The sequence below is a fragment of the Oncorhynchus masou genome, chromosome 18, assembly GCF_036934945.1.
Source record: "Oncorhynchus masou masou isolate Uvic2021 chromosome 18, UVic_Omas_1.1, whole genome shotgun sequence".
In the NCBI taxonomy this organism is placed as follows: Eukaryota; Metazoa; Chordata; class Actinopteri; order Salmoniformes; family Salmonidae; genus Oncorhynchus; species Oncorhynchus masou.
This window is the reverse complement of record NC_088229.1, coordinates 11,952,696-11,962,246: the sequence shown is the minus strand read 5'-3', so window position 1 is coordinate 11,962,246 and position 9,551 is coordinate 11,952,696. Positions and strand designations below refer to the sequence as shown.

Sequence of the window (9,551 nt, the reverse complement as noted above, 5' to 3'; positions counted from 1 at the left end):
CCCTCTTGCTCTGTTCTCCCTCCCTCCTGCCCTGTTCTCCCTTCACAATAGGCAGCAGCCCCCATGCTTGACTCGGCACATGTGTGAGGGGACCAGGGGTTAATCTGAAACCGGACGCTATGGCAACGGTCACAGGGCGCACCGCTGCTCTCCGAGGGGAGTGTGTGTGTGTTGCCATACGGAATGTCAGAGGGCGTTTAAAAGGGACGCACCGTCGCACCCCAAAAAAGAGAACTGGAAAGCAGATGGCTGCAGAGCAGGGGAATTATCCCTCTCATGGACTGCACCTGTTCCCCCTCCCAGAGTCACACACACACCAACAGCGCTCCATTCAACCAGTGTCCAGAGAAACAACCCTCGAGGGGCTTTTGAAGTGGAACAATGTTTCAATGCTGAGCCTGTCTCTGTAGCATCAGCCAGCTCACATAAAGACACTGAAGGTTCATGATATAGCACATCTAGGATTTCATTTCACTTATACATTCTCACACTGTTGAACACATAAACAATGTTTATGATCCATTCTATTGTGTGTGTGTGTGTGTGTGTGTGTGTGTGTGTGTGTGTGTGTGTGTGTGTGTGCGTGTGCGTGCGTGTGCGTGCGTGTGCGTGCGTGTGTGCGTGTATACGTACTAGGGTTGAATGGCGGGAACCCGGTTACTGAGATTTTACCGCCCAAAACCACTCCCTTTCCCCGGTATAAATAACTGCGAGAAAACTGTAAATTATAATAAATTATTTATATGAACAGCATGGTGTGAAATGGAACTTAATTATATGCCATGTCTAAATATGGCCTCTATGCAGCCTCTATACGGCCTCCATACGGCCTCTATACAGCCTCTATACAGCCTCCATACGGCCTCTATACAGCCTCCATACGGTCTCTATACCGCCTCTATACAGCCTCTATACAGCCTCAATACGGCCTCTATACAGCCTCTATACAGCCTCTATACGGCTTCTATACGGCCTCTATACAGCCTCCATACGGCCTCTATACAGCCTCCATACGGCCTCTATACCGCCTCTATACATTCTCTATACGGCCTCAATACGGCCTCTATACAGCCTCTATACTGTCTCTATATGGCCTCTATACATCCTCTATACGGCCTCTATACAGTCTCTATACAGCCTCTATACATCCTCTATACGGCCTCTATACAGCCTCTATACAGCCTCAATACAGTCTCAATATGGCCTCTATACAGCCTCTATACAGCCTCTATACGGCCTCTATACAGCCTCTATACAGCCTCTATACAGCCTCAATACAGCCTCTATACAGCCTCTATACAGCCTCTATACAGCCTCTATACGGCTTCTATACGGCCTCTATACATTCTCTATACAGCCTCAATACGGCCTCTATACGGGTCTCTATACGGCCTCTATACGGACTCGGCGTGATGAATCAACGCTCAGGGTGGGGACAGACCATCTCAGGATGGAGAGTAGTTCACAATGAATGTACTGTAGATCTATGTGTCATCTCACCATGGTAACATTTTGTGACAGGTAGGCAGCAGCACAGCCTATGCTACAGTAATATAAAGCCTGAACGTCCCCATCTGGCTTTCAGGGGTCACCTTGTTATTGTTTTAATTCCAGATGCAGAGTTTTAAAACCACCTGTCACTCAAATATCGTTGCTTTAAGTCAGTGTACATGCAAGCACTCTCTCTCCGTCAACTCTCTCTCCATCAACATCCAAAATAGATCATCCTGTTCTAGATTTTCTAGATAGATTGAACAGGTCAGCATAGACCAAGTGTGCGTCTGAAATGGCACCCTACTCCCTATATCGTGCCCATAGCTCTGGTCAAAGGTTGTGCACTATATAGGGAATATGATGCAATTTTGGGCACATCCCATGACCACTACACTGCTGAAAATAACTTACTTTAGACTGAGCAGCTATTTGAGCTGTTGACATGAATCTTCTGTATCTATGTCTAAAAACACAACTTCAGTTTGTCAACAGACGGAAGGAACTCACGTAGCTCACATTTCTACACATTCATGTCATGTTGCCTTAGCCGCTGTGGGTTACCAAGTCCAAATAATCCACTGGTCCTATCTAGAGCAGTGATGTTTAGAGATGGGTATCAGGCCTGTTCCTGTCGAGATGTGGAGGACTCATCACCCTGTGAGAGTTCAAAATGGAACCCTATTCCCTTTAAAGTGCACTACTTTTGACGAGGGCCCATGTCTTCTATATAGAGAATAGGCTCAATGGCACAGACAAATTTTTCACCTAGTCGGCTCAGGGATTCGCACCAGCGACCTCTCGGTTACCGGCCCAACGCCTTAACCACTAGGCTACCTGTATCCACCAGTCTGGACAATCTGCTGTGGGTTCAATAACTGCTGATCCAGTCGAGGAGGAGCGCTGGTTGGTTGGGCCAACACTGAGACAACAGAGCAGAAGGAGGAGAGTGGAAAGGAACAGGGCTGAGTGGCTGAGGTAGGGGCCTACAGTGAGATAGTGGAAGGAAGAGGGCTGAGGTAGGGGCCTACAGTGAGACAGTAGAAGGAAGAGGGCTGAGGTAGGGGCCTACAGTGAGACAGTGGAAGGAAGAGGGCTGAGGTAGGGGCCTACAGTGAGACAGTAGAAGGAAGAGGGCTGAGGTAGGGGCCTACAGTGAGACAGTGGAAGGAAGAGGGCTGAGGTAGGGGCCTACAGTGAGACAGTAGAAAGGAAGAGGACTGAGGTAGGGGCCTACAGTGAGACAGTAGAAAGGAAGAGGGCTGAGGTAGGGGCCTACAGTGAGACAGTGGAAGGAAGAGGGCTGAGGTAGGGGCCTACAGTGAGACAGTAGAAAGGAAGAGGACTGAGGTAGGGGCCTACAGTGAGACAGTAGAAAGGAAGAGGGCTGAGGTAGGGCCTACAGTGAGACAGTGGAAGGAAGAGGGCTGAGGTAGGGGCCTACAGTGAGACAGTGGAAGGAAGAGGGCTGAGGTAGGGGCCTACAGTAGAAGGAAGAGGGCTGAGGTAGGGGCCTACAGTGAGACAGTAGAAAGGAAGAGGACTGAGGTAGGGGCCTACAGTGAGACAGTAGAAAGGAAGAGGACTGAGGTAGGGGCCTACAGTGAGACAGTAGAAAGGAAGAGGACTGAGGTAGGGGCCTACAGTGAGACAGTGGAAGGAAGAGGGCTGAGGTAGGGGCCTACAGTGAGACAGTGGAAAGGAAGAGGACTGAGGTAGGGGCCTACAGTGAGACAGTGGAAAGGAAGAGGACTGAGGTAGAGGCCTACAGTGAGACAGTGGAAGGAAGAGGACTGAGGTAGGGGCCTACAGTGAGACAGTAGAAAGGAAGAGGGCTGAGGTAGGGGCCTACAGTGACACAGTAGAAAGGAAGAGGACTGAGGTAGGGGCCTACAGTGAGACAGTGGAAGGAAGAGGACTGAGGTAGGGGCCTACAGTGAGACAGTAGAAAGGAAGAGGGCTGAGGTAGGGGCCTACAGTGACACAGTAGAAAGGAAGAGGGCTGAGGTAGGGGCCTACAGTGACACAGTAGAAAGGAAGAGGACTGAGGTAGGGGCCTACAGTGAGACAGTGGAAAGGAAGAGGAACTCTAACCTTGAATACAAACTTATATGAGCAGAAACAGCATATTCAGACAGAGAGAGGGGGAAAACAGGGCCAGGTCTGAGTGGGTGAAGTGGAGTGAGGTGGAGACCTACATAGGGGGAACTCTCTGACTCAGACACTGACTGTAATAAAACACAGACAGCAACAGGAACTCAAGAACTGGGTAATCAGACAGAGGCAGTCAAAGTTAGGGTAATATGGTGGTTCGCCCACTTACACCCCATTACTCTCCTAAGACTTTCACAATGTCTGTGGTTGCCTGAGGCCTAGGTCTACTGAGTGGGTTGGATTGGGATACACCATTATTCAGGACTTTTCTATAAGTTGTAAACCTATGCCAAGATAAAACATAATTTGCCATAAAGTCTCCCTCTGTAGTGCCTTGCGGTTGGAGGCCGAGCAGTTGCCATTCCAGGCAGTGATGAAACCAGTCAGGATGCTCTCGATGGTGCAGCTGTTAAGCCTTTTGAAGATCTGAGCACACATGCCAAATCTTTTCAGTCTCCAGAAGGGGAATAGGTTTTGTTGTGCCCTCTTCACGACTGTCTTGGTGTGCTTGTACCATGTTAGTTTGTTGGTGATGTGAACACCAAGGAACTTGAAGCTCTCAAGCTGCTCCACTACAGCCCCGTTGATGAGAATGGGGGCGTGCTTGGTCCTCTCTTTCCTGTAGTCCACAATCATCTCCTTTGGCTTGATCACGTTGAGGGAGAGGTTGTTGTCCTGGCACCACACGGCCAGGTCTCTGACCTCCTCCCTATAGGCTGTCTCGTTGTTGTCGGTGATCAGGCTGTTGTCATCTGCAAACTTAATGATGGTGTTGGAGTTGTGCCTGGCCGTGCAGTCATGAGTGAACAGGGAGTACAGGAGGGTGCTGAGCACGCACCCCTGAGGGGCCCCTGTGTTGAGGATCAGCGTGGCGGATGTGCTGATTGCGACCCGTCAGGAAGTCCAGGATCCAGTTGCAGAAGAAGGTGTTAAGTCCCAAAGTCCTTAGCTTATTGATGAGCTTTGATGGCACTATGGTGTTGAACACTGAGCTGTAGTCAATGAATAGCATTCTCACATAGGTGTTCCTTTTGTCCAGGTGGGAAAGGGCAGTGTGGAGTGCAATAGAAACTGCGTCATCTGTGGATCTGTCGGGGTGGTATGCCAATTGGAGTGGGTCTAGGGTTTCTGGGATGATGGTGTTTATGTGAGCTATGACCAGCCTTTCAAAGCACTTCATGGCTACAGACATGAGTGTTACGGGTCGGTAGTAATTTAGGCAGGTTACCTACGTGTTCTTGAGCTAAGGCACTATGGTGGTCTGCTTAAAATATGTCGGTATTACAGACTTGGACAAGGAGAGGTTGAAAATGTCAGTGAAGACACTTGCTAGTTGGTCAGCGCATGCTCGCAGTACACATCCTGGTAATCCGTCTGGAGCTGTGGCCTTGTGAATGTTGACCTGTCTAAAGGTCTTACTCACATCGGCTGCGGAGAGCGTGATCACACCGTCTTCCGGTACAGCTGGTGCTCTCATGCATGTTTCAGTGTTATTTGCCTTGAAGCGAGCATAGAAGTAGTTTAGCTCGTCTTGTAGGCTCGTGTCACTGGGCAGCTCTCGGCTGTGGTTCCCATTGTAGTCTGTAATGGCTTGCAAGCCCTGCCACATCCGACAAACGTCAGAGCCGGTGTAGAACGATTCGATCTTAGTCCTATATTGATGCGTTGCCTGTTTGATGGTTCGTCGGAGGGCATAGCTGGATTTCTTATAAGCTTCCAGGTTAGAGTCCCGCTCCTTGAAAGCAGCAGCTCTAGCCTTTAGCTCAGTGCGGATGCTGCCTATAATCCATGGCTTCTGGTTGGGGTATGTACGTACAGTCACTGTGGGGACGATGTCATCGATGCACTTATTGATGAAGCACTCGGCGGTTCCGTTCTCTTAGCTTGTGTGGCCTACCACTTTTTTCATTCTACTGCCAATGTTTGTCTATGGAGATTGCATGGCTGTGTGCTCGATTTTCTTGGTCGACCAACAGCTTATCGACCAAACAATCGACCAGTCGACTAATTCAGGATTTAACTAGGCAAGTCAGTTAAGAACAAATTATTTACAATGACAGCCTGCCCTGGACGACGCTGAGCCAATTGTGTACCGCCCTATGGGACTAGTGAGTGAGTGAGTAGGTGAGTGAGTGAGTGAGTGAGTGAGTGAGTAGGTGAGTGAGTGAGTGAGTGAGTGAGTGAGTGAGTAGGTGAGTGAGTGAGTAGGTGAGTGAGTGAGTGAGTAGATGAGTGAGTGAGTGAGTGAGTGAGTAGGTGAGTGAGTGAGTGAGTGAGTGAGTGAGTGAGTGAGTAGGTGAGTGAGTGAGTGAGTGAGTGAGTGAGTGAGTAGGTGAGTGAGTGAGTGATTTCAGAGGGGTTTTATACACACACACTATTTTCTTTGATAATCTTATCTAGACCAACAGTACTGTCAAGTCAAAATATGTATCCATCAACATAGTGGTAAAACAATGGGCAGAGATGGGAGAGAAGAACATCTGAAATTCCACAACCATAGAATTAGAATGAATAGAATGGTTATTCTAAAGTCATTCATTCTAATTTTATCACCACACCAGCATGGAGAGAATGAACCTCGCTCCCCACACACGCACACGCACACACACACACACACGCACACACACACACACACACACACACACACACACACACACACACACACACACACACACACACACACACACACACACACACACACACACACACACACACACACACACACACACACACACAGTTGCCTGAACCCAAGCAGTGGAGGCCATATGCTAGGCAGACACAGCAGCTCTGCTACAGACCAAGAACAGCATTAATACAGAGACCATAGAGGACAGCATTAATACAGAGACCATAATACAGAGACCATAGAGGACAGCAGTAATACAGAGATCATAATACAGAGACCATAGAGGACAGCATTAATACAGAGACCATAATACAGAGACCATAGAGGACAACAGTAATACAGAGATCATAATACAGAGACCATAGAGGACAGCATTAATACAGAGAACATAGAGGACAACATTAATACAGAGACCATAGAGGACAACAGTAATACAGAGATCATAATACAGAGACCATAGAGGACAGCATTAATACAGAGACCATAGAGGACAACATTAATACAGAGACCATAGAGGACAACAGTAATACAGAGACCATAGAGGACAACATTAATACAGAGACCATAGAGGACAACAGTAATACAGAGACCATAGAGGACAACGTTAATACAGAGACCATAGAGGACAACGTTAATACAGAGACCATGGAGGACAACAGTAATACAGAGACCATAGAGGACAACAGTAATACAGAGACCATAGAGGACAACAGTAATACAGAGACCATGGAGGACAACAGTAATACAGAGACCATAGAGGACAACAGTAATACAGAGACCATGGAGGACAACAGTAATACAGAGACCATAGAGGACAACGTTAATACAGAGACCATGGAGGACAACAGTAATACAGAGACCATAGAGGACAGCATTAATACAGAGACCATAGAGGATAACATTAATACAGAGACCATAGAGGACAACAGTAATACAGAGACCATAGAGGAGAACATTAATACAGAGACCATAGAGGACAACGTTAATACAGAGACCATAGAGGACAACGTTAATACAGAGACCATAGAGGACAACATTAATACAGAGACCATAGAAGACAACATTAATACAGAGACCATAATACAGAGACCATAGAGGACAGCATTAATACAGAGACCATAGAGGACAACATTAATACAGAGACCATAGAAGACAACATTAATACAGAGACCATAATACAGAGACCATAGAGGACAGCATTAATACAGAGACCATAGAGGACAACATTAATACAGAGATCATAGAGGACAACAGTAATACAGAGACCATGGAGGACAACAGTAATACAGAGACCATAGAGGACAACATTAATACAGAGACCATGGAGAACAGCATTAATACAGAGATCAAGATCAAGACACGTGGCTCTCTTTGACCCTCCGGACCGCAACATGACTTAATAGTGGTCAACCTCCTGTAAATTATGGTAACAGGATGTGTGACTCTGACAGATTTAGCTTCTTCTCCTATTTATAGCCTCTTTGTTAGCCTTTACCCTATTTAATCCACCCATGTGCTTGACATTAGTAACACATTCAGCTTGACAATAGTAACACATTCATCTTGACAATAGTAACACATTCATCTTGACAATAGTAACACATTCCTCTTGACAATAGTAACACATTCATCTTGACAATAGTAACACATTCATCTTGACAATAGTAACACATTCAGCTTTGCATATACTGTTTGAAGTAGAAGTAACACTGAGGTGTTTGACTGTAGGTCAGTGGGAGTTGTTTCTCAACCATTTCAATAATGTAAATTGTTTAGTGTCAATGGATGCAAACAACCGTTTTTTTAATACAAAGACAGAAAAGGCTTGTTATGTGCAATATGATAGAGTCCATTATGTCATTTTGACTTGTCTTCCTGTGTTAAAGTGCCTTCAACATGTCTATTTTACCTTTTGGCGATGTCATTCGGAAACATAATGTTAACTTTCACTGCTATGGGGACGATACACAGCTGTACATTTCGATGAAACATGGTGAAGCCCCAAAATTTCTCTCCCTGGAAGCCTGTGTTTGGCGGCAAATGTTCTACTTTTTAACTCAGACAAAACAGAGATGCTAGTTCTAGGTCCCAAGAAACAAAAAGATCTTCTGTTGAACCTGACAATTAATCTTGATGGTTGTACAGTCGTCTCAAATAAAACTGTGAAGGACCTCAGCATTACTCTGGACCCTGATCTCTCTTTTGACAAACATATCAAGACTGTTTCAAGGTCAACTTTTTCCATCTACGTAGCATTGCAAAAATTATTAACTTTCTGTCCAGAAATGATGCAGAAAAATTTATACATGCTTTTGACACTTCTAGATTAGACTACTGCAATGCTCTACTTTCTGGCTACCCGGATAAAGTACTAAATAAACTTACGTTTGTGCTAAACACGGCTGCTAGAATCTTGACTAGAACCAAAAATGTGATCATATTACTCCAGTGCTAGCCTTTCTACACTGGCTTCCTGTTAAGGCTAGGGCTGATTTCAAGGTATTACTGCTAACCTACAAAGCATTACATGGGCCTGCTCCTACCTATCTTTCCGATTTGGTCCTGCTCTACATTTGACCTTTATTTAACTAGGCAAGGCCTCCTTATTGTCCCTAGAATTTCTAAGCAAACTAGTGGAGGCAGGGTTTCCTCCTATATAGCTTATTTTTTATGGAATGATCTTCCTACCCATGTGAGAGACACAGACTCAGTCTCCACCTTTGTCTTTATTGAAGCCTCATCTCTTCAGGAGGTCCTATGATTGAGTGCAGTCTGGCCCAGGGGTGTGAAGGTGAATGGAAAGCCACTGGAACGACGAACCGCTCTTGCTTTCTCTGCTTGGCCGGTTCCCCTCTCTCCATATTAACCCTATTACGTGGGCTGAGTCACTGGCTTACTGGTGCTCTTCCATGCCGTCCCTAGCAAGGGTGCATCACTTGAGTGGGTTGAGTCACTGACGTGATTTTCCTGTCCAGTTTGGCGCCCCCTCAGGTTCGTACCGTGGGGGAGTACTTCGTGGGCTATACTCGGCCTTGTCTCAGGGTAGTAAGTTGGTGGTTGAAGATATCCCTCTAGTGGTGTGGGGGCTGTGCTTTGGCAAAGTGGGTGGGGTTATATCCTGCCTGTTTAGCCCTGTCCAGGTGTATCGTGGGACGGGGCAAGCAGTGTCTCCTGACCCCTCCTGTCTCAGCCTCCAGTATTTATACTGCAATAGTTTATGTGTCGGGGGGCTTGGGTCAGTCTGTTATATCTGGAGTATTTCTCATGCCTTATCTGGTGT

General features: G+C 46.6%; 1 protein-coding gene across 1 annotated transcript in view; it reads left to right on the top strand.

Annotated features, from left to right (window-relative positions):
- Positions 1–9,551, top strand: part of LOC135503968 (Fanconi anemia group E protein-like) — a 40,917-nt gene that overhangs the window by 27,766 nt on the left and 3,600 nt on the right. The window lies entirely within an intron of this gene.